At 43.8% G+C, this 23681-nt stretch overlaps 1 non-coding gene across 1 annotated transcript; it reads left to right on the forward strand.

Annotated features, from left to right (window-relative positions):
- Positions 1 to 3090: 3090 nt before the first annotated feature.
- Positions 3091 to 3218, forward strand: LOC115032237. Its single transcript, XR_003837891.1, has one exon. It is a non-coding gene; the product is annotated as a small nucleolar RNA SNORA17 (small nucleolar RNA).
- The last annotated feature ends 20463 nt before the right edge of the window (positions 3219 to 23681 follow it).

Below are 23681 nucleotides of genomic sequence, written 5' to 3' on the forward strand. Positions count from 1 at the left end.
CAGATTGACCATTGGCCTCATTCTGCGATAGCAAGTCCTTGTGTCTGGACTTTTCTGCCTAATGAAATGGTTTATAAAAAATTAGTCTTCAACATATAATTTTAGAACATGCTACCCATTTGTGGAGTATGCCACAGGGGTCACCTATATTTGGATTTCCCATAAGACCATCGGTTTGGGTTATCAGGTTGGCCCAAGTATCTGCTGCAGCTTCCTGCGGGGAGTTTGCGCGTCCTCAGACACAGAGTTCTGAGAGGCCACAACTTACTCGTTTCCCAGAAATATGGGAGGAAGTGATGTGTCTCTTTGGAGCAAAAGTTGTGAGGTCGAATTTTTCAACCTTAGCCAGGAAACAAGTTGTCCCAGAGCAGGGTCTTTCTGCCAGGCACGGTCTAGAACAAGAACTGAATTTATGGCCAGACCAGCCTGGAGGAGGGATGCAGGTGAGCGGACAGAAAACACATTTTCACACTTCTTAGATTGGGGGATTGCCTGCTACCTCGAATGTATGGCTATGCCGGCTGACACAATTTCAAAGCATAATGAGAAATGCAGCATCCAACATAGCATAATTGCTGTGATTTTCTTAGAAAATGGAAGTTTTCAGAATGCCTACGAATCTCCCCACATCTTTGTTTGTTTGTTTGTTTTTTGTTTTAGACTCATAAGACATTAAAAGTAAAGTACTTAGTCAATTCAACATTGAATATGTGTGTGTACATGTGCGTGTGCATGTGTGTACATATGGTGTATTCAGACAACTGAGGCTGCACACGAACTTACCACCTCATTCCCTTAAGAAAGGATTTCTCACTGACCCGGGAGCTAGGCTAGCAGCCAGCAAGCTCCAGAGAACCTTCTACCAAAGTCCCGCACAGCACTGAAGTTACAGGACGTACAGCTACACTGTGAGTGTGGGGGGTTCGAACTCAGGTCCTGACACATGCACAAGATCTGCACCATCTTCTCTGCTCCAATATTGGAAACTGCATCACGCCTCTACCACCTCCTGGAGAGCTTTACAGGCAAACCAGTGACTTGGTCTGGTGTGGGGTCACTTCTGAAATATATGTAAATATGTATATATGTAAATATATGTAAATATATGAATCATTTTCTTTATACCCTGGAATTGCATTTGTATTTCTTTCTAAAATAATTTCTGGCGAGTTGTTCTCTGCCTCTCCTTTCTCCCTCCTCAAAAGTTCAGACTACCTTTACTGTACTGGATAAGTGTGCTTGCTGCCTGGGTGTGGGGACCACAGGGGCCCTGGTTGTAGAGAAAATGATTAAAAGTGCAAAGTCCATGGGTTCCCAGTACTGTCCACAAGGTGGCAGTAGCGTCCACACAGCATGACCGATCTCCAAAGCCAGATGTTTCCAAATCATTTCCCTTGCAACCAATACATTAAATAAACACTTTATGTCGCCTTTGAATTATAATGACATATCTAGAGTGAATAACGGCCGAATGTCAAAGTATTTTATTAAATTTTCCTGTCATGTGACAAACTAATTCAATAAATGCCAGGGCTTTTCTCACCCACCTGGGACAAATCTGGACGTTAAATTCATTTTGTATATGCTTCCCTGCCTTTCTCTTCCCCAGTGCTTACACACTCGGCCCACTCCCCAACTCCAGTTGCTAAGCAACTAAAAGAGCTTTGTTCTTCTTAAACAATAGCGTTCAACGGCTCTTATTTTCTCTAACCAGAACATGGCTGCAGCCCAGATTCCACCTCATCTTTGTAAAATCCCAGAGCAGGACATGTATGACTTAAGCTAATAGCATGGCAAGTCACATCACAATGGATAAACACAGGAAAAGAAAACCCAGAGCGCATGCATTTTTTTTTTAAAAAAAGATTTATTTCTCTATTTTATGTATATGAGTACACCGTTGCTGTCTTCAGACACACCAGAAGAGGGCATCGGCATCGGATCCCATCACAGATGGTTGTGAGTCTTCTATGGAGCTCCAAGGAGCAGCATACCACGCTAGACATGGGGTGGTGTTTCCACTGGACTCAGATAGTGTTTGCTTCTTGTAGTCTCACTGACATCTTTCATCATTAGTAGTTCTTGTCACCCTGGCAGACTTCTCTTGTCTTAGTTACGGTGAGACCTCTGGTTCTCTCGGTCCTTTGCCTTATCAAAGCAAGGAAAGGCTCATTAACAACGCTTTGCTGAAACCCATTCAAAGTAAACATTACCTCATCTAGTCCTGTGGATTCGTGGCTTTGCATTGAACTATAAAGTTGAAAGATTATTCCTCTTAAAGGAAATTGGCAGTCACAAGTAAGGAAATGGGTGGAGAGACTAGGCAAGAGAGGTCCTTAAGAGAAGAATGAGGCCTCTTCTCTGCCAGGCACGGTCTAGAACAAGAACTGAATTTATGGCCAGACCAGCCTGGAGGAGGGATGCAGGTGAGCGGACAGAAAACACATTTTCACACTTCTTAGATTGGGGGATTGCCTGCTACCTCGAATGTATGGCTATGCCGGCTGACACAATTTCAAAGCATAATGAGAAATGCAGCATCCAACATAGCATAATTGCTGTGATTTTCTTAGAAAATGGAAGTTTTCAGAATGCCTACGAATCTCCCCACATCTTTGTTTGTTTGTTTGTTTTTTTGTTTTAGACTCATAAGACATTAAAAGTAAAGTACTTAGTCAGTTCAACATTGAATATGTGTGTGTACATTTGCACAGAGTGGCAGGCAATGTCACTCACTGACTTCTTTTCTTCCCCGTGCTGCAGGTCCTCATGCAGCCCCCAAACCCTGATCCGCTCCATTGTCTCGGTGGGTACAGACGAGGGCCTGGGGTCTCTACGATTGAGCTTACTTAGATTTTAAGGGAAAACCAGGACTCGCTGGTTCTGGAGGCTAAGTTGGGAATTAGACTCACGGGATTAGGATCCCTGTGGCCTCTGGTACATGATTTAGCATGTTTGAACCTCAGCTTCTTCTGAGGTACATGACGAGCCACAGGACCAGACACATAACCTGGAGGGATCTGAGGTATGGCAACATTCTCTGCTACTTAGATATTTGTTTTCAAATCCAGGCATTAGGATATCAATTGGCCTGCCCCTAGAGGCATGGCAGGTGTGGCTGCCCTGTCACAAGAACATCAATCAGTAGGTAGCAGGGAGGAAAGAGGCTCAGTCAGTGTTCTGACCTGGGAACATCTGAATGATCATAGCCTAACATTTCCTGAAAATAAGTGAGCCTGAAATGACATCAGTGCACTGCTAGGGGGCACAGACAGGGAACAAGTTGGAGACTAGAAGAACCCCACCTAGGGCCACGAGCTCAGGTGGAAGTGAAGCTGAGACCATTGACGCTTGCATGGGGCCACTTGGGTGAATCCCACAAGAACAACACCTGAGATAGCCAAGCACCAGACTGCAGCCATTGTGGTAAATCTCCAACCCAAATAAGCCCTGGCAATGAAAACACAACTCAGTTAATATGAATACATGCTGTGTGCCTAGATTGGGCAGATCTACCGCTACNCTACCATCTTCCACATCTATGAGACCCCTTAGAACTTGCAGTTTCTCCGGGCCATGTGCTTCTGCTCTGTTTTTCTTCTTCCTCCTCCTCTGTGTCCTCTCCCCTTTCCATTTTCTTCTTCTTCTCTCCACCTTCTGCTCCACCTTCCCTTATATCTGCCCAATCATCAGCTTTCCTTTATTTTACAAATTAAGGTGGGAAGCAGGTTTACAGAAAATCACCTGAGTGCTGACTTATTCCTTGTTCTCAACCATTCACAGGAGAACAGAATTAACATAAAATATAATTAGCCCCAGGGCTATCCACAACATTTCCCCCTTTCTGTCCAATTAAAACACTATTTTATCTCAGATATAATTGAACATAACTATTATTATTTGTTAATTTATAAAGTATAAGAGACCTAACACCCAGTTCATCATGCTTGTTAAATAGAACCTCTGTCATCTATCCTTATTTAAAAGACCTGCACCTGGCTATGCCTTGGCTTTAGATTTAATGCCATCTAAAAACAATACTCTCAGATCTGTTCCTCTCAAAAGTAAAAAGCCTGGGTTGGCTAGGAGACTGTGTAGTTTTCAACCCCATCAGAAATCCAAGAACAACTGGTATTAGCTGAAAATATATAGGAAACCTAACACAGCTTCCAAAACTTAGCCAATTTCTAGAGACTGCTGATCACCTGGACGGTCCCTTACTTCGACATGTTGGAGCATCGGTCTTCAGCCTACTGGCCAGGGTCATCTGACGTAGAGAAACAGGAATATTAAGGACTAGCCTACTCTGTCTCGGCAGAGTCAAGCTGTCCTAACCTGTAATTGTGTCCTTTCTTTGGACAGTATTATGTCTGTGAGGCAATTCTTGCTTAGTGGCTGTTTCGCCACAACTGGAGCAACTCAAAGATGCTCAGTTTCTTCTTTGAATCCAAGACAGACAGGGAAAGCTGTCAGGAGCAGACTGGCCTCAACAAGTGGATAAACAACATTAAACGTCACATTCTGTGGACTTCTGACGGTTTTTTTTTGAAAACCAACAATCTACGTGAAGTAATCTGAACTGTTCTCTGTTAACTACTCTCGCCATTTCTGACTAAAATAACTGAAAACCCCCTAACAATAAACTCTGAGCCATGAATTTCCTATTTGGCCCTTAACTCACGGGCTTAAACATCTCAGATCTGTTTATAATAACAGCAATAGAAGGACTGGGTCTAAGCCCTGTACTTCAAAATTTTTAGTATCAAAGACCACCTATAATAACCACCCCAGCCCCAAAGCCTAGGGAACTGGGACGAGGACTCTTCATAACTTCTCCAAGCTGAATATGGGAGTTGAGATATTTTTGAAGGGAGGGGGAAGGGTAGGGAAATAGGGGAGTTGGTTGACCTTAAGAAGGCCACACCAATGATTGTATTAGTCTCTGATGTCTGTGTCCTGACTGGATCCAGATGAAAAACCAAGACATCGGGAGTTCAGGCCAGTCAGTTCAGCATGTCTGACGATAAAATTCACCAAGGCTGTATATTCTGTAATATATAAATCTCAAAACAAATTTTAGTATCATCAAGATAACCTTTTTGTTTGATTCGCTGGAATCTAGTTCTTCAGGGGGTCTCCCTCTATCAAATCTGATCCCTATAACTCTGGAAAGTATATACCTTAATCACCTTTTCCAAACACACAAAGACAAAAGCTTTTCCCCAAATCAGCATCTCCTTCAGCTGGTAAACAGGAAAACCTGTAGCTTACCATCTGTCCCAGAGGAACAATAAAGCCACCACAATACTCAAGATCACACACATTTTAGTCTAGTTAGGCCTTTCCAATTTGTCATTCAGGATATTAAGCTGAAATTCCCGTGGAGCCCACGTTAGACAGAATATGAGTCTCATGCAGACTCTATTATACCATCTTTAAAACAATTGATTCACACTTCTATTTTCCTTCCCTTTCCCTTTCCTTTCCTTTCCTTCCTTTCCTTTTCTTTTTCCTCTCCTTTCCCCATCCTTTCCCCCTTCCTTTCATCTTTCCTTTTCTCTCTCCTCTCCTCTCCTCTCCTCTCCTCTCCTCTCCTTTCTATACCTACTTATAAGAGGCATCTTATCAAATCAGAGTTTAAACCCAAAATTCCCGTGGAGCCCATGTTAGACAGAATATGAGTATCCTATAAGATACTCATATTATTAGAGCAATCTATCTTTATAGCATTTTTAAAGCAATTAATTCAAACTTCCACTAATATCTGCCTATAGGAAGCAGATAGTTTTTAATTGTTAAGCTCTCTGCCTAGAGCAACCATCTTGTTATACCATTTATCTGTTGTGCTCTCTACCATGAGTCACAGACATCTATTTAATGAATACCTATTGTAATATCTATCTGTTATGCTCTCTACCTGGAGCCACAGACTTCTATTAATACTTGTTCATAGCAGGTGATTACCACTGCTCTCTCTACTTGAAGTCAGTGACTAACATTCCTCATCTAGTTCTGAACCATAGGTGAAATTTCCCATCTTTAAGTACTAAAAGGTTGTATTTCTCTCTTTATATCAATGTATTACCTGGTCCAGAGTCCTTTGTACCTTTGTCTCCCCATTCTTTATTCACAGGGAGGAGCTGAGTGTAGAAAGACACATGTTGGCTGTGTCCCTGTTTGGAGGTGGGGAGGCCGGGTGGGGAATGAAGGATACAGGGAAGCAAACACAGAAAGTTTCTCTCGGGTGTAGATGTCTCTCTGCCATTCTCTGTGGGCCCCTCAAACCCAGTCAGCATCAAATTCAAACTGCTGCACCCTAGGTCCAAGCCCCATTCAGGAGTTGAAGGGCAGTTGAATTTAAATACATGCATTGGGCACCATTTTGTTGTCATAAATCTCCAACTCAAATATACCCCAGCAACGAAAACACAACTCAATATGAATACATGCTGTGTGCCTAGATTGAGCAGACCTAACGCTATACTACCATCTTTCACATCTATGAGACCCCTTAGAACTTGTGGATTCTCCAGGCCTTCAGCTCTCTTTTATTAATTATTAATTAAGGTGGGAAGCAGGTTTATAGGAAATCACCTGAGTGCTGTCTCATTTCTTGTTCACAACCACTCACAGGAGAACGAAATTAACATCAAATATAATTAGCCCCAGGGCTATCCACAACAGCAGCCATAGGGCCTGAACAGGGAGCTAGCCTGAGATGATCCCCAGTCTTGCATTATAGAGGTATGGGGGTGCAGATAACCCCCAAAATGACCCCTACCCAACTTTGTAATGCATGAGCAAGGCCTTATGCCCTAGGCACCACTAAGAGGAACAAATACGTAGTGGAGATATGGAAGAGAAAGAGAAACAGAAGGGTGTGGCCACATAAAGAGAGGCAGAACTGGAGAATGGAGGGTAGTGAGGAACAGTCTAATATGAGTAGCTACCTGGGACCATGGTGGGGTCATGGCCCTGCAGCAGTAGGGGTCTGTTACTACCAAAGGCCAGGCACAAGTCCCTGGTCTGAGCTGCCACACTAGGACACATTGATATCTGAGGGAAGTGCAGAACCGGCCCCACCCCTCACCTGGCTGTCATGGGAGAGGGGACCCTGGGGGGCATGACAGTAGGAGAGCTGACTCTGCCCCTACTCAGTTACAGTACTCGGGAGAATTGGCCCTGCACATTGCGGGAATTGCAGGTGACCCAGCCTAAGGATGTGAGCATGGAAGAGCTGCCCCTACCACTCCATGGTAGGCCCTACCATGTCCTTACTAGTCCCAGTCCATACAGTGGCATGGACTAAAGAGAGATACCTTCTTCCCTTCTTACCCTTCACCACTTACAGCAGGCAGAGGACCTGACCCTGGGGTCATGGAAGCAGGAGAGCTGGCCCTGTCCATCAGCTGCTGAAGCACTCAGAAGAGCATCCCCTGATACCTCACCTGAGCAACTCAATAGAGCTGACCCTGGATGTGGGTGTTGCATGCATGTGGTAGACTACGCCCTGCCTCTTGTCTGCTGGGTAGTGGTGTCAGTGAGGAAGAGATCCCTCCCCTCCATCTTGCCCTCACCACCAGCAGCAGGCAGGAGACTTAGTGGGCCCTGATGAGGTCATGAGAGCAGGAGAGTCAGCCCTGCCCCTCACTGGCTGCATCACTTGCTCCCAAGGCAGCAGGAGAGTCAGCCCTGCCCCTCACTTGGACAGCACAGGAGAGCTGGCCCTGGTTGCAGAGGTTGCTGGTGAGCTGGCCCCAAGGGTGAGAGAGGGGAAGAGTTTACAGGCTGGCCAGCTCAAATACCTCTCAGGCCCAGGTCTGGGGTTTTGAATTGTCCACTCTAACATCTACCCTGTTGATGAACTGTTGGAGTGCATGAAGGAACAAGTCCTACAGATCCAAAACTACAGAATCTCCATGACACAGGGCAACAACGGAATCTAAGAGGAGTCCCAGTGAGCTTTCAGTATTGATAGACTAGCAGAAGCCAGAGGCCTCGTACCAGACCATTAAGTCATTGCAATGAACATTTGCAAGCAAAGAAGTGAAGATACACTGTGACACACTGCTTCCACAGTGAGTCTTTTTTTCTCACTGTGGGGCAGGTTGCAAGGGTGGAGGGTCAGTACGAGGGGAGAGAGAGAGATGAGTGGGATTGGGGTGCGTGATGTGAAATTCACAAAGGACCAATTAAAAGAATGTTTTAGAAAGAATACCAACTTCCAGGCTGGTGAGATGGCTCGGTGGTTAACAGCACTGGCTGCTCTTCCAGAGGTCCTGAGTTCAATTCCCAGCAACCACATAGTGGCTCACAACCATCTCTAGGGGGATGTGATGCACTTAGATCTCATACACTAAGTAAAATTAAAACAAAGAAGAATAACAATTTCCATATGCCTAGGAAGTTATCTGATATTTGAAAATCACGTATGTTTTGGTTTCTGAAACTTTGTGTTTAATTCAGTTTTGGGTTCTTAAAAGATATGTGAAGGCTGCCACAGCCAGCGTTAAGCTGGCTCTCAGCCTTAGGATCATTTAGGAGATGATTTAGTCTTGCAATAGACCCAGGTATGGAAATATAAGGTGAGCTCAGTTCTGCCTATCAATGTACCAGAGAGATGTAGATGGTGGAGGCTGTAGTATCATCTTAGAACCTGGTGTTTCTAAGCTGTTGCTGCTGACACTCAAGATTCTGGAAATGTGACCCTTTCTCATAGCAACATACCAGGATGTATTCTCTATTCCATGTATGTCATAGCAGTTATAACATTAGCAAAGGTTATTCATCTTTCTAAGGATGGTGTTCTATTCGAGATGTGGTCCTTTGGTTCTATATACTCTGAGACTCTGTCTCCTTTTGGCTCTGGTGAATAGCATTATTTTTAATTAGGCCAACCAGAGTCTCCCCAGCACCTCCCCCCCCCCACACACACACATACACATACTCCCTCTCTCAATGGAATTAGTATGTAAAATCTATTATGTATCATGTGATCTCTTAAACTTTACAAACTTAGGGATCATGAAAAAATTGTCATAATTGAAGAATCCAGTTTCACATGTTAGGAGTCGGTCCATTTTCAACCACAACATGCTGGGGCAGGTCCCACTTAAAGAGACACAGCTCTGCTGGTTGGTGGTGGCACATACCTCAAATCCCAGAACTCAGAAAATAGAGGCAGGAAAATCTCTGAGTCTGGGGCCAGTTTGTTCTACATATTGAATCCCAGCACAGCCAGGGCTACATAGAGAAACCCTGTCTCAAACAACCTGAGAGAGGGAGGAGGTTCTAGGGTGTGGAGGGTTGGTTAATCTGAGAAGTCATGTAGAGGCTGTATTCTGGCAACCATGGACTATTTGCAGAAGCAAAGACAAGTGAGTCTTGAACTTGGAGGAAGTGGGGACAAGAAACAGAAGAGGCAGAGAAAGGAGAGAGAGGGAGCCTGCTGCTCTTCCTCTCATTTGAGCTCTGGCTACACTGCCTGACCTAGGGTACCACATTCTATTTGGTTTGTAAACAGCTCCTTTTATCAAGCCTTTAGTATTTTCTCCTCCACCTTCTCCTCCACCTTCTCCTCCTCTCCTCTTCTTCCTCCCCCTCTTTTCTTCCTCCTCCTCTTCCTTCTCTTCTCTAATATAGCATGATGGATCATATCAAGAATTTAAGAATGTTCATGAATCTAATGAAAACATTCAATCACACTGCACATTTCTGAATATGAAATTATTTTTAGAGGTGTGCCCCATATGTCCCAATAGTGAAGCTGTAGCTATGTGATGTCTATACATACCAGTAGCTGTAAAATGACAGCTGGGATTACTGTTTACAGGCTCCTATCTTGACATTTACAGCAAAATTCGATCTGACATTGTGTGTGTGTATGTGAATGTATGAGTGTCTATAAGTATATATGAATGTGTGTGAATTATATATGTGTGTGTCTGTGAATGTATGAGTGTGTGTGAATGTGTGTGTGATTTGTGTGTGTGTGTGTGTGTGTGTGTGTGTGTGTGTGTGTGTGTGTGTGTGTATGAGAGAGGGGGTGGAGGGAGTGACAAGAGAAAGCTTCCATGAAGGAATGATGAAGCTGTATCAGGATGAGAGTGCCCACAGTAGAGGAAGAGACGCTCTGTGTCTTCTTCTGAGAGTTGGCAGTAAATGTCTCTTTCTAACTGATACCATCAAATATGTAAACACTATGATTTGTGTTCCCACTTTAACTTCAGAATTCTTTCCTTATTAGCTTCACTGCTATAATGGGAAGCCTCAGAAAATAAGAACATGCACACACATTCATACACACACACATACACACATGCATGCACACACTCATACATACACATAAATACCCAGACACACACACACATGCACACACATGCACACACATACATACACATACACACACATACAAACACATGCACATATACACATGCACACACATAAATACACATAGACACACAGACATACGTACACACACAGACAAGGGCTCGGGGGATTTCATTGTCTTTGTTTTAAAAGCAGGTTGCATTCACCTATATATACGTTGCCACAGATTTGAGAATTTGCTAATTAATTTTTTAAACGGGTGCCACCGAAATTTCTTGGGACTTTGGTTTAACTGCAATTCAGAAGAAAATTTAAGTCACTAACATTTCTCGGGATTATAAGCAGTGATTTGAACAACATCCACTTTCCCTTCTCCCTCAGGTACTGGAAAACATTACATAGGGAGGACAAAGTTTAGGTGTGCCATGTGCCAGGTATACTGGAGTTAAAGTGCTAGAGGAGTGTCACAGTGGACACAATGTGGCCTGTGGTCATTTAACAGAAAATAAATGGTAACATTACTGCAGGAAACACTGTACCAGCCACACCGTTACAGCTCAACAGTGCCAATTTAGTCAAGTAAGAAAGAGTGCACTGGGGTGCAATTTAATGTTACAGAAGATTTTCATGAACTTGAAAGTCAAATAAAGAACCAAAGGGATTTTATTTGATACTTAAAAATACGGAGTAGGAGTTAAGTCCGCCTAAGTGAGCAGTCAGAACTCATAAGGACTGCACTCCGAACACGTCTATTACAGAACACTAGAATGCTTGGATGGCATTGGCCACGAGGTGGCACTTACCGGGTGGGGACTCATACAGCTGGCACAGGTGGGAGGTGTGTAAGGACAAGGCAAAATAGAAGAAGCCAAAGAACAAGTTAACTCTCCTTGCCTGCTGTAATCTGTGGTATAGAAGCTAAAGGCCAAGAAACGAGCAAAAAGCAGAATTTAGGAGTAAGCGATCGTCCCAGGGCAACAGCAGCAAGCTGGTTGATCGGTGGAAATAGACCCCTTTGGGGTTGGTTATTCTCGGCTGTGACTGATCCAGCTGTCTCCAAGATAAGTGTGGCAGACTGTACCTTCGCGTAATTCCTCACTGTGAAGTGTCCCCGAGACACAGAAGTGATGCCATAACTGGAGCTGATTGAGAAAACTCAAACGGGGCTGTTTTGTCGTGTTCCATGAAAGAGGGTCTGAGGGTTACTCTCCCTCTATGCAATACCTAAGAATATGGAAAGATTCTCTCTCTGAGCATCCTCCCAGGGACCAGTGGGCAGCACGAACCTTGGACTTAGGTTCTACCACTTGATTTCCGGAATCTGAAAGCGTGTGTTGAAACATAGAAAGGGGAACAACGAATGTTGCTTTTGTGAGATTGGTGGGTCGGTAAAGTAAACATAATATTGAAACACAGAAGTGTCTGTCCTAGGTTGAGGTGGGACCTGAGAAACTGATCAAATCTAGATGCAGTGTGAAAGGATGGCTAATCAAATCCAGATGCAATGGGAGAGGATGGCTAATCAAACCCAGATGCAGTGGGAGAGGATGTGGTCTCCTGGGCGTGCTGCTATTGTAGCTGAAGGACTGCTCCATGGAGAGAAAGAATAAGAGCCATGATGAGGGACAAGAAGGGGGCCAGGAAGTCGGCAAGGGTGCTCTGAGCAACTGTTGGAACACCCCTGCCCCGTGGGCCTCCATACTGTGGTTATTGTACCGTTGTTACAGGGTCTATTCATTGTCCTGAACACTAGTCATGAGTCAGTCAGTCAGTCCTGACAAAACCTTAGTGTGATTGCCATCCCACATTCTAAATGGTTCACGAAGGCTCAGGGAGATTAAATGAATGAATTATTGGTGTTGGAATGGAAGACCATGGTCTTAACTAACCACTCCATCACCCTTTATGCACGCATTATTCCTGAAGGTGGGGATATTATGCCATCGTAGACAAGACTCATACTGTGGACTCCAAAGTATAAGGGTTCTGACTTAATGAAGGATATTCTGTATTTAGTGAAATGCAGTGCCCAGCCTAGTATTAGCTATTGTTACCAATCTGACATACTCTCCCCAAACCCTCTAGCATTATACCTATCCTGCAAAGAACTGGAATCCCAAGTCCTTGCTTTTAACTATAGAGTATTTCAGTCTGAAAGTTAAAGATGGGGAGGGTGGGTGATGGGGGAATGAATTGGCTTAATCCCTGGCTTATAAAAACTAAGGTTATTATAACCTAGTTAAACATTTTCAAAATTATTCACATATAAAATGAAACTGTCAAATCTTTCTCCACCTTCCTTGTGAGTCAGGTCTGAAGGCAGGCAGGCAGCCACTGAGGACCCACAGCCTGCTGGCAGGCGGTCCCGGCACATACTTGCTGACACAGCTCAAACGTCTAACTTAAGTAACTTTTTTTATTTCCAAAGGAGACCTTTAAAAATACTTCCCTTTAGAGAGTAACCACAAGGAGAGGCTATACTTTGAGAAAACAAGCTGAAGTAGAGAAGATAGAGCTTTTTGAAAATATTATTTTACTTTTTTACAAGTCAGAAACCATATGGAATTTCCACCCACACATAGCACATTGATGACTTTGCCTGGCTTTCTGGAAACCTGACCCTCCAGGCTCCAAGCTCAGGAGAGTCTAGAGATGAGCTGCTGTCTGGAACTGATTCTGACAAGATGGGGCTGTCCACTCCCAGGAAGGGAGCTTGTGAAGACAGAGGTCAGAGACATCGGATTTTGATCCATGGTGCCTTGACCTGATCTTGCTTCTCAAAATCATAATTTAGCTAGTGCTGGTCTAGTAAGGCATTCCTCGTGCCCTTAGCTGTTGAGGGTTACCAAGGATAGGAGGACAGCACACTGCTCAGTCAGCCTGTGTGTTTCACATCTCTCTACAAGCAGTCAACCAGATAAGAACGATGAATGAGGCACGGTGGCCATGGTCCTCATTTGGTGTCCTGTGCCTTCATCCATCCTAGCTGGACATGGCTGGGGGGGGGGGGGTTAAGAGCAAGCTGTTTTTCACTGAAGGGTTTTCACTCACTCACTCAGAAGCTGAGCCATATCGTTACAAAGCCAAGCAAGCTAGAACAAGCCAGCATGTATTTCCAGTATTAGATACCACTCTTCCAAACACATGCATTCATATCTGTGGATGTGACCAACCTCAGATAAGAAATATTTAGAGCCAGGTGAGGTGGTGAAATCGCAGCCCTCAGGATGTCAAGACAGGACCATCAGTACTGGTTTAAGATCAGCCTGGGCTTGCAGTGAGTTAGGGGGCAGTCTGGGGCTACAGAGTGAAATCCTGGTTCAAGGAAGGAAGAGAGGGAAGGAGGAAAGACTGGATCATGCTCTGACGGATGGCTTGCTTGTTACTCTATGATACTGAGTAACACTTATTCACATACCATCTGTCTTGCTTTGGGTGATGTGGGTAAGCTGAAGGTGACCTGAGGCACTTGGGAGGATATACATTCATCTTATCTTACAAAAGGGTCTTGAGCATCTATAGATTCTGGTGTCTACAGGGGCCTGGAGCCAATGCCTCAGGTACCCAGGGAGAACGTTATAGTCCTGTGATGTTTGGGTGCATTCTACAAATTGTTCCTATAGCTCCATCTTCAATCTGGCTCTAAATGCAAGGCTTCCCCTTGTATCAGCTAGAAGTCACTTGAATCACCCCGGTGTTCAATGGCTTAAGCCCTCCCTCTCCATGCTGTACTGGGAAGGTTTGCCAGTCCAGCTGTGCTTGGCTGACTGCATATGGCTTTGCTCATATGTTTGCCATTAGCCAGCGGCTTGGTGAAGAGACGGCTGGTTTTGGAAGGCCTCTTGCCAGCAAGATCCATTCCGATCAGCCATCATTTCTGCTGTGTCGAGAGTCAAGTCACCGGGCTGGGCAGCCTCAAAAAGCAGAGAGCTAGAGCTCACCAGCAGATGGTAAGAAATTGTGAAGCTGTGTATATTTGAGTATGGACTGCAAGGGCAGAGAGAACTGAGCAGCAATGACTTGCAGTCTCCCTTGGCCTGGAACTGGATCCTGAAGGGAACACAGTTTGTCTTTGGTGACTGACCATTTCCTTGATGATGGGGATATGGAAGACTGTTGGATCTGAGGTGAAAAGACCCAGATTTGAATCTCAGCTGTATCATTCATTCCCTTACCACATGGTGTTTGCCTTTTTAAGGATTTTTTTAAGTTTTTAAAAAAGATTTACTTATTTTATGTATGAGTGTACTGCAGCTGTCTTCAGACACACCAGAAGAGGGCATCAGATCCCATTATAGATGACTGGAAGTCACCATGTAGTTGCTGGGAATTGAACTCAGGACCTCTGGAAGAGCAGTCAGTGCGCTTAATCACTGAGCCATCTCTCCAGCCCTGCTTTCAAAAAGTCTTGACAACACATGACCAAATGCTTCCTGGGAGTTTGCCATATAGACACCCTCACGTGAGGCAGGTTAGATGCTGTGAGTTTCAAGACCTTTGTGAGGACTCGTGGCTGCTGATGCCCCTCACCGCCTCCAGCATCCACATCTCTGCTCTCTACAAACGACTTCTGTGCCCCCTTCGCTTTCTTCTCCTCAACTTGGTTTGGACATTTCCCAGTTTTCATTTGCTTTCCCTCATCAAACAGTGAGCCTAATTCTTTCTCTCTCCTTGAAATTATTTAGGAAAAACTGACTAAGTACTCAACAAAAACAGCGATACTGTTGTGGGATAAAATTGGCATCAATCTTCTGGGACAGCAGACACCTTCTCACTCTGAGAAAGCTCCCCACTGGGAATTCAGACTAGTTTTCACATTCCACTTTAATAACAAAAACTCCCTCTCTAATGAGTTCCATGGAAGGCTCTGGACATATTCTTTCTTCTTCCCCTGCTTGACTAGAAGTGGAATGAAGAGCCCTGGTGCTGGCACTGCCTGACTGGCTGGTGGTTTGTTGTTGCTGCTGCTGCTGCTGTTGTTGTTGTAACTCACTTCTATTATACTTTATTGTTCTCATCCCTAGAGTGAGGAATTGAAGAAATATGACAAATTGACCTCACGAGGCCGTTCCAACAGGCAGATCATGATATTCTAGACAATTTACAAAGCAGAGCTAGACAATCTGGAAATAGTTTGAATATTTCTCCATGTTGTCTTGTAGAGAGCCGGTTCTTCTGTAGCTGCTGACCACAGAGAAAGGAGGAGGAATCCAAACACACAGGCATAGCTACAGGTTATCGAGGAGGGCCAACAAGAACAGTCCAGGCTGGCAGGGCTGCTGTGTTAGAAGAGGAGCTTGCCTCAGAGCTTGGTGACCTAAGTCAGAGCCTGATGACCTAAGTTCAATCCCCTCGACAAACATGGAAGGGAGAGAATAAACTCTCCTCCACACACACCATGATATGTGTGCTCTCCACACACTAAATAAGTAACACAATGTGATTAAAAAAAATCCTTAGTAGGCTGAGATAGGAGGACTGGGAGTTCAAGGCTAACCTGGGCTACATGATGAGGTCCTGTCTCAAAAGCAAAACAACAGTCAAGACCAATAAAAACCATCTTACCTTTCCATTCTGATTGCAGCTGTAGGGTTATTATATTATCATCTATATTTAGGACCATATACAAGAGACGCCTGTATAGAAGATTGCATTGTAGAGAAAGAAAAGCTGAAAGGGAGGAAAGGCGAGGGAAAGATGGCAGCATTTATTGAACATTGCATGCACAAGTAAGAAATGGTCACAGACACCTGCCCTTGGTGTTCCCACTCTGTTTCATTCTGAGCCTCAGTTTCCCATCTCAGTCAAGGCAAAACTGAAGCTTTTGGATACGATTGATTTGGGCATGGGGTTGGGGGTTCCTCTTTATTAAGCTTCTAAGGCATTCGTCCACTTTCTAGCTGGAAACTGGAAGGTGTTAGGTTACTCTTAGATTAATTGAAGCATTCTGTGTCTGACACAGGAGATGTCACTAATCAAAACTATCTAAGAACAGGCTACACATTGCAATTAATGAATAAATGTCACCAGTCAAAAATAATCAATGCCTGAGCAAAAGTTTAAACTTCATGCCACGATTTTGGAAGAGCTTTGAAAACACAAAACACACCAGATAACTCATTAAAGGTCTCTTCCTGTCCCCTCAAAGTGCAGTCAATAGGGAGAAACATTAATTCCTCAGACAGGATGCTTGGATGATGGATGCTGTTCTTGTCTTCGCTTTCATTCTTCTTCCACGGAACTCTTAAGCTGAGTGAATTGATGCAGACAAGATGAAATACACTACACGCATTGAAAGCTCTTCTTTTACTTTAGTGAAAATGTCCAATATGAGATGTTAGCACGGATGTGTTAATTATAGGCTCAGTATGTAACATGATCCACAGACATGGTCTGTCTTACATAAATGACACTAAAGGTCACCTCTGCATCCTTCTCAAGTCCCTAGAAACATCCATCTTCCTCTCTTCTGATGAGTTTCAAATAATGTTCTGTTATATTTCCTTTATCTTTTGTGTATTATAAACCTCACGGTGATGACCACGGTCATGTCTTTCAAGAACCTAATTCTAGTGGTCATCTATACTACCCAGCTACAAACACTATGTCCCACAAAAATAGCCACTTGCCTGCAAGATATACTGGTACAATGGTGGCTGGCACAAAAGTTACAAATGTTATGGAAGTGGCCAACCACATTTTTTAAGACCCACTCCAAAAGGTAGAATCCATACCTGAAACTGCTAAAGTGGCCAAGAACCTGAGACTAGATAGGCCAAGGGGAAAAACCTAATACTATTGTTCAACTAAAGGAACAGCATTAGAATGACTCCTGCATATTGCTATTCTATATAGCAATGCCTCAGTCACCTGTCATTCGAGAAGCTTCTCTGTGGTTCCAGTTCCACCTCTCCTCTTGGGGTGCCCAGATGCAACTGTTGCACTGGCGCAGAGAGGACTCCCTCTCCTAAGGGTGTCAAACGACGCTATACTCCACGGCACACTAGGCTGGAGGGGTAAAGCGGTGTCCAGGACAAATGGCGTCCACAGAGCTATGGTCCGGCAGAAATGCCAGAATAGCGTTAAACCTTTTAAAAAAATGGAGTAAAGAGATTCAGTGACTGGTACAGGATCAGGTGGCTGTGGGCCTGCGTCCTGGGCAATGCTTAGCAATGTTGGGACTCTGAACAATGGGAACCTCGCTAGGCAGGCAAGTCAAAACAATCTATGATGAGTGTTTCCTGGGAGAGAGACCTCCTCCAAGTTAAAAACAGTTAAAAACAGGCTGTCTTAGACGATCCTTGGTGAAATATCGTGTGCTTTCTGTTCCACGTGGGCAGGGACTAGACGAGCCTTGGGGAGTGGGGTGGGACTTGGGGGTGGAGGGAAATGCATTCTATTGGCTGAGGCTAACATGTTAGTGATGCTCTATTTGCATGGGGAAGAATGCTCAGAGATCCACAGGTAGGCAATGTGCAAAGAGTGAGATACTTTGGAACGCTCAGTCCCAAATGGGATGTCTTCATCAAACCCCTCATCTCAAAGCTCAGGCATCTGGGATTGAAAGCCCACAGAAGTGGAGGTTGGAGAGATGGCTCAGCGGTGAAGAGCACTGAGTGTTCTTCCAGAGGTCCTGAGTTCAATTCCCAGCAACCACATGGTGGCTCACCACCATCTGTAATGGGATCAGATGCCCTCTTCTGGTGTGTCTTGAAGACAGCTACAGTGTGTATTCATATGCATAAAATAAATACACCTTTTGAAAAGGGTAGTTATCCAACACAAAATGTTCTGTGTTGTGTAGTGTGTGTGGTGGTGGTGAGTGGGCCTTTGTTTCCATTTTTTGGCATTTTACTTTATAGTTTAGTTTGTTTTTTTTTTCCTTGAGAGAGAGAGAGAGAGAGAGAGAGAGAGAGAGAGAGAGAGAGAGAATGAATGAAGCTGGGCCTCTTCCACAGCCTTAGTGGGAGTATGTAAATGGTACAGCTGCTATTTTTGCATGGAGTTTCCTACAAGAAGAAAAGTGTAGCCACATGGGATCCACAGTCCTATTTCAGGTATTTACCCTTTCTCACCTCCTTCCAGATCCTCCCTGCCCCTCTAGAGGAGGGGACCATAATGATCGAAATATATTTAAAATTTTAAAATATTTTTAAAACAAAAACTTCTCACCCCCTACACACACACACACATACACACAAAATCTTGATTTTTAAATTCCCCCATTTTATTTTGCTCTATTGATCCGCTTGTCTGTGCCAGTAGTTTACAGATTTAAATATTCTGGATAGGACTTTGAGCCGTAGAAACAGCTGAAGAGAAACGGACATAGTGGACATTCTCACCTGGCTTCCGGCCTCAGAGGGAGAGTTTCCGTAACTCGTTATCAAACATGAGGGTGGTGAATGCCATTGCTTACGGAGAACTCAGTGTGCACGCCGTACTTGACACACTGTGTCGTCTCATTTCAGCACGCTGTAAACTCGCCATCATCCTCATGTATTAATCAGAAACTAAGATTTGGGTACTTTAAATTACTTGCTCAGATCACAGAGCTGAAAGGCAGTAAAGACTACAGAATGGACCATGTTTTAATAATGGATATAAATAACCTTAGCATCCGCAGGCTGTGCTAGACGAAACCTAAGAATGCTAATATGCAGACCTTAGAGTCTGAGGTTAATCATAAAAGAAATTAACTGCCTCCAAGAACAAAGTCCAACACTCTTTTAAATACAGCAATATCCACAGCACTGGCCATTTCAAAATTTATAAGGTAAGGTATCCAAGAAGAAAACTATCATGAATATGAAGAAACAGGACAATACAACCCATAAAGAGAAACTAACCAATAAAAGTAAATCTAGAAATGACAGATTAAAAGGTAACAATTTTTAAAAATATTTTAATTATATAGAATTTAAAATTGTGTGTTTGTGTGTGGAGGTGGGGTGGGGGGAGTGTCCACATGGAGTCCTAGGTGTACATTTGCCCACAGAGTCCAGAAGAGGGCATTATATCCCCCTGGAATTAGACTTACTAGTGAGTTTTTGAGTGGCCTGACATATGTTCTTGGAACCAAACTTAGGATCTCTGTAAGAACAGAACATGCTATTAACCACTGAGCCAGCCATCTTTCCAGAGTTCAACATAGGAATTGTATAAGCATTTAGTACACGTAGACTCATTATGCTTTGGAATTTAAAAGATGAGCTTGGCTATGTTCAGGGTCAAAAGAAGAAGTAAGATTCAGAAAAAAAAAGTTATAATAAACTGATGGTGGTGATGATGATAACACAGGTTCATAATCCTTGTCTATAAGATCCGCAAAGTTTTAAAACCCCAAAGTTTTAAAAAAGTGACAAATTCAAGCCTAAGTTAGCCTGAGACTATTTATTACAGTAAGAGGTGTGTCATGTCAAATGCATGACATATCAATGCATTTGATTTTGGGGTGCTGTAAATACTGCAGACACTGCAGTATGTTCATCTCATTTCTGTTTTGAAATACAAAATAAACCCCTCTGAATTGAGAAACACACATGGCTTTAGAGATCCCAGCAAGGAACCTGGAGTGCAACAATGTGATTAATTTGCCGTGAGGACCTCTAACATCTAAGAACCTATTCTAAGCGCTTTATATTCGTTCAATCACTTGACTTAATTAGCATAATTATAGTATTTCCAAAATCTAGGCAGAAAGGATCAGCCATCCAGAAACTCCTGCAGGAAAACCTAAACAAAAGCAAGCGCAAACAAATGAGGCACAGCCATGCCTGGAGAACTTTGGTTTTTCTTCCTTACCTGACCTTATCATCTCAGGATCCAAGGTCACTGAGAAAGACAAGCCCCGCACAGACGGGTCTACTGCATAAGCCAACAGGCTTCCAAGTTCTTAACCTTCCTCATGAGGAGCGTCGTATGCACACACTCACAGACAGAGGCAAGGAGGAGAAAGCGCTCAGCTCTTCCTGGGCTGTGTTCTTAAGAAACCACAGGAAAAGATATGGAAAAGGGAAATAAAATCGAAATTACGTTTCAGTGAATAATCACCTCGGTAGGCAAACTCTAGTCTGTAATTCTAACCGGTTGCTTCTTGAATAGCAACTATGTATTAGGACATAAAAACCACTTATACAAAGTGAAATTCTTCTGAGACAAGGATTCGTTCTATGAAGTGCTGGCTGGCCTGGTATTCGCAGAGATTCACTTTCCCCTGCCTCGAGGGTACCGGGGTTCAAGGTGTGTGCCTACTAAGTGAAATTTTCATCTAAAGGGAGGGTGCTTTTTCTACAGAGTGCTGGTATTTATTGGTCTCAAAGGATAAGTGACTAAGGAAAGAAATCACATTTAATAGCCATGTTCATTCTTTTCTTTATTTCCTGCTGCACAGATCTAAATTAAATCAATGGGAAATGGACTTCTGTCTCCAGCTTGAACAGCAAAATACCACCAGTTAACCTAATATTCCATATTACTGCCTGGGCCACATTATGTAGAAGGGAAGAGTCCCCAGTTAGGTGACATATTGCCAAACCACGCCAAGTTCAAATTCCCAGGCTTCACAGCCACAGGCAAAGATAAGATTTTAAACTGACAAAAGAATCATCACTTCCCTTGCCCAACACGGTATAAATGATAGGGAATTTATCATAATTGAGAGAGGAGGTGGCAGTATCTTTACTCACCTAATTCTTTAGAACTGAACAAGTCCATGGTGAAATTCATCTCTGTCATTCAATCCTTAACAGTGGTTTATACAAATGAAGTATATACTGTGTGAAGATACAAGGCTAAATTATCTGCCTACGTTGAAGCAAGACACACAGATTTCCTATTCAGTACATCAAAAAGCAACCACTGACCCATCTCTTCTAATTCATTTAGCATCCCAGTGTACAAGGGAAAGCCCCAGAATGAACCATGACTCCCCCAACCCACCTGGCCCAGGGAGTGGCACTATTAGAAGGTGTGGCCTTGTTGGAGTAGGTGTGTCACTGTAGGTGTGGGCTTTAAGACCCTCATCCTAGCTGCCTGAAAGCCAGTATTCTGCTAGCAGCCTTCAGGTGAAGATGTAGAACTCTCAGCTCCTCCTGTTCCATGCCTGCCATGTTTCTGCCCTGACGATTATGGACTGGACCTCTGAATCTGTAAGCCAGCCCCAATTAAATGTTGTCCTATATAAGAGTTGCCTTGGTCTTGGTGTCTGTTCACAGCAGTAAAACCCTACCTAAGGCAGGAGGTCACTGTTAGGGCTTGGGAGTCTCTGTTATAGTAAACTTAAACCTTTAACGTTATATTTAGCAGATCTCTGACAAGATTGGGAGATTGTACCTATCAAGTATATCTGAGACCATTTGTGCCTGTTTTTAATTATTTGTTTTAGATGGTACTTAGCAAACACAAAGATTATATTGTAACTTAATGACAGTAGCAAAAACAAGGCTAAACATGTCTTTAAGGCAGAGATCTTTAATTTTTAACATTGTAAACTCTTAAACTAATATTAAAACTTCTATTTACTGAGACAGGATTGAAACCATATGAAAATCTTATCTCAACTGAAAAGTGTCTTTGGAGAACTTTCTTTTAAAGTCAGGTTCTCAAGCAAGATGGCGGTGAAGTGGGGACTTTCCACAACAAAAGATGGTGGACAGTCATGTGATTGCCTTCAAGATGGCCCTGAAGCCATAGCCAGGAATGTAACTGTTCTTAACTAAGATGACACTGAAACTATGGCTCTGTCTCTCTTCCCCCCACCCTTAGCAAAGGCTGCATGTTATATCCCAGAATGGATCATCATTTATTGACTATGTATCAGCAAAGAGACAAATGGACATGTTTTGCCTGGCTGACAGAGCATTATATGCATGTGAGGAGATCTCTCTCTGCCACCCCAGGGAGGCTCTAGGGCATAGTGGCACTTCAAGTCTGGGGCTGGTGTCCCTGTGCACATAGGGATCTAGTGATCACCTGGTCCTTCTCCTGCCACAGCTGCCTTAGAGCTGATGCAGACCAAAATGGAAAGAAATCAGAGATAAAAATTTCTCAGGAAGTAGAAGTTTAAGACTGCCCGTTGGAGCAAACAGCTGGCAGCAGCCCTGTGTGTGGCAGACGAGCTAAGTCCAAAATGAAACCTGGAGAGTGCTTTTAGAGTCGCCGGAGTGGGGGGCGAGTACAAGTAGTTGGGGGGATCAAGGATAGAAGCTGAGTTGGGGAACAGGATGAATAAGGAGAAGGTTTGGAACATAGGTAGGGAAAAGCCTGCAGGTAGAAAACTTTCCATTTTCCTGATGGCTGGCAAGAGTTGTATACGTTCCATAAAATAGTCTGATCAAAGGTGCTGTTAAGTGGCCATTTAGACTTATTATCTAGTGGGTATTGGAGCCAAAATTGATGGTCAATAGTGTGTGAATTTGGAAGCCTTTAAGTCCAGGGGGCATCCCAGAAGGATGTAAGCCTGGAGTAACTGTGAAGACACAATATCCATCGGTAAGGACAAAAGTCCTATATTCTATTGCTAGCAGCATCCTAAGGATAGACAAATAACAGAACTTGCAGCCCAAACTGCATTACCAAGTCATGATATGGTAACCAGGGGCCAATTGGCAGAAGCCCAAGAGAGACCAGACTACCTAGTGCTGGGATTTCCGAGTGAAAACTGAGGGACCTTGTCTGGAAAAGAGAATCTCACCCAAGGGAAGAGGTCCTAAGTAGGGGGTCAATGAGAAGGGCCAGCCACAATGTGAAGACCTAGGCTCCACTTTTGCCAACCAGGGGGATGGCTAACCAAATTGCTGATGTTTGGATGGAGAGGTCTAGCAATCCAATGGCTAGAAAGTAAGCCTATGTAGCAGGTGGACTTGTTGGGATAGGGTCTACATGGCGGCCGGACCATGTGCCTTCAAGTTTATGAATCTGGTCTCAGCACCATTGACATGTTTTGTAATGCAGTGGCATGATGTGGCAGGAGGAGGTGCCTTAGCAGGCCCCTGCTGTGGCATTCGCCCCCCTCCTGAAGGTACCAGCCATATGACCGGTCTAGGGACAAGATAGGGGAATGGTAAAGGAAGGGGTCAGAGAGGGTCAGAAAGAGAGAGGAGAGAGAAAGAAGGGAAGAGGCCAGCTAAGAATTGTAGTTTTTGCTACCCCGGTTTACGCTTCAGGCAGACCACACTACCAGCCCCACCCAGGTTCCCTCAGATCCATAGAGGAAACACACACACACACATTAACTTATTTTCAACCTGCCTCTTGGCTCAATTGTTGGGTACTCCTAATCTCCCATGGCTAGCTTGTCCTTCCCAATACCCTTAGCTCAGCACCTCTTTTTTTTTTTTTTTTTTTTTTTT

Source organism: Mus caroli, chromosome 10 (genome assembly GCF_900094665.2).
Source record: "Mus caroli chromosome 10, CAROLI_EIJ_v1.1, whole genome shotgun sequence".
NCBI classification, from domain to species: domain Eukaryota; kingdom Metazoa; phylum Chordata; class Mammalia; order Rodentia; family Muridae; genus Mus; species Mus caroli.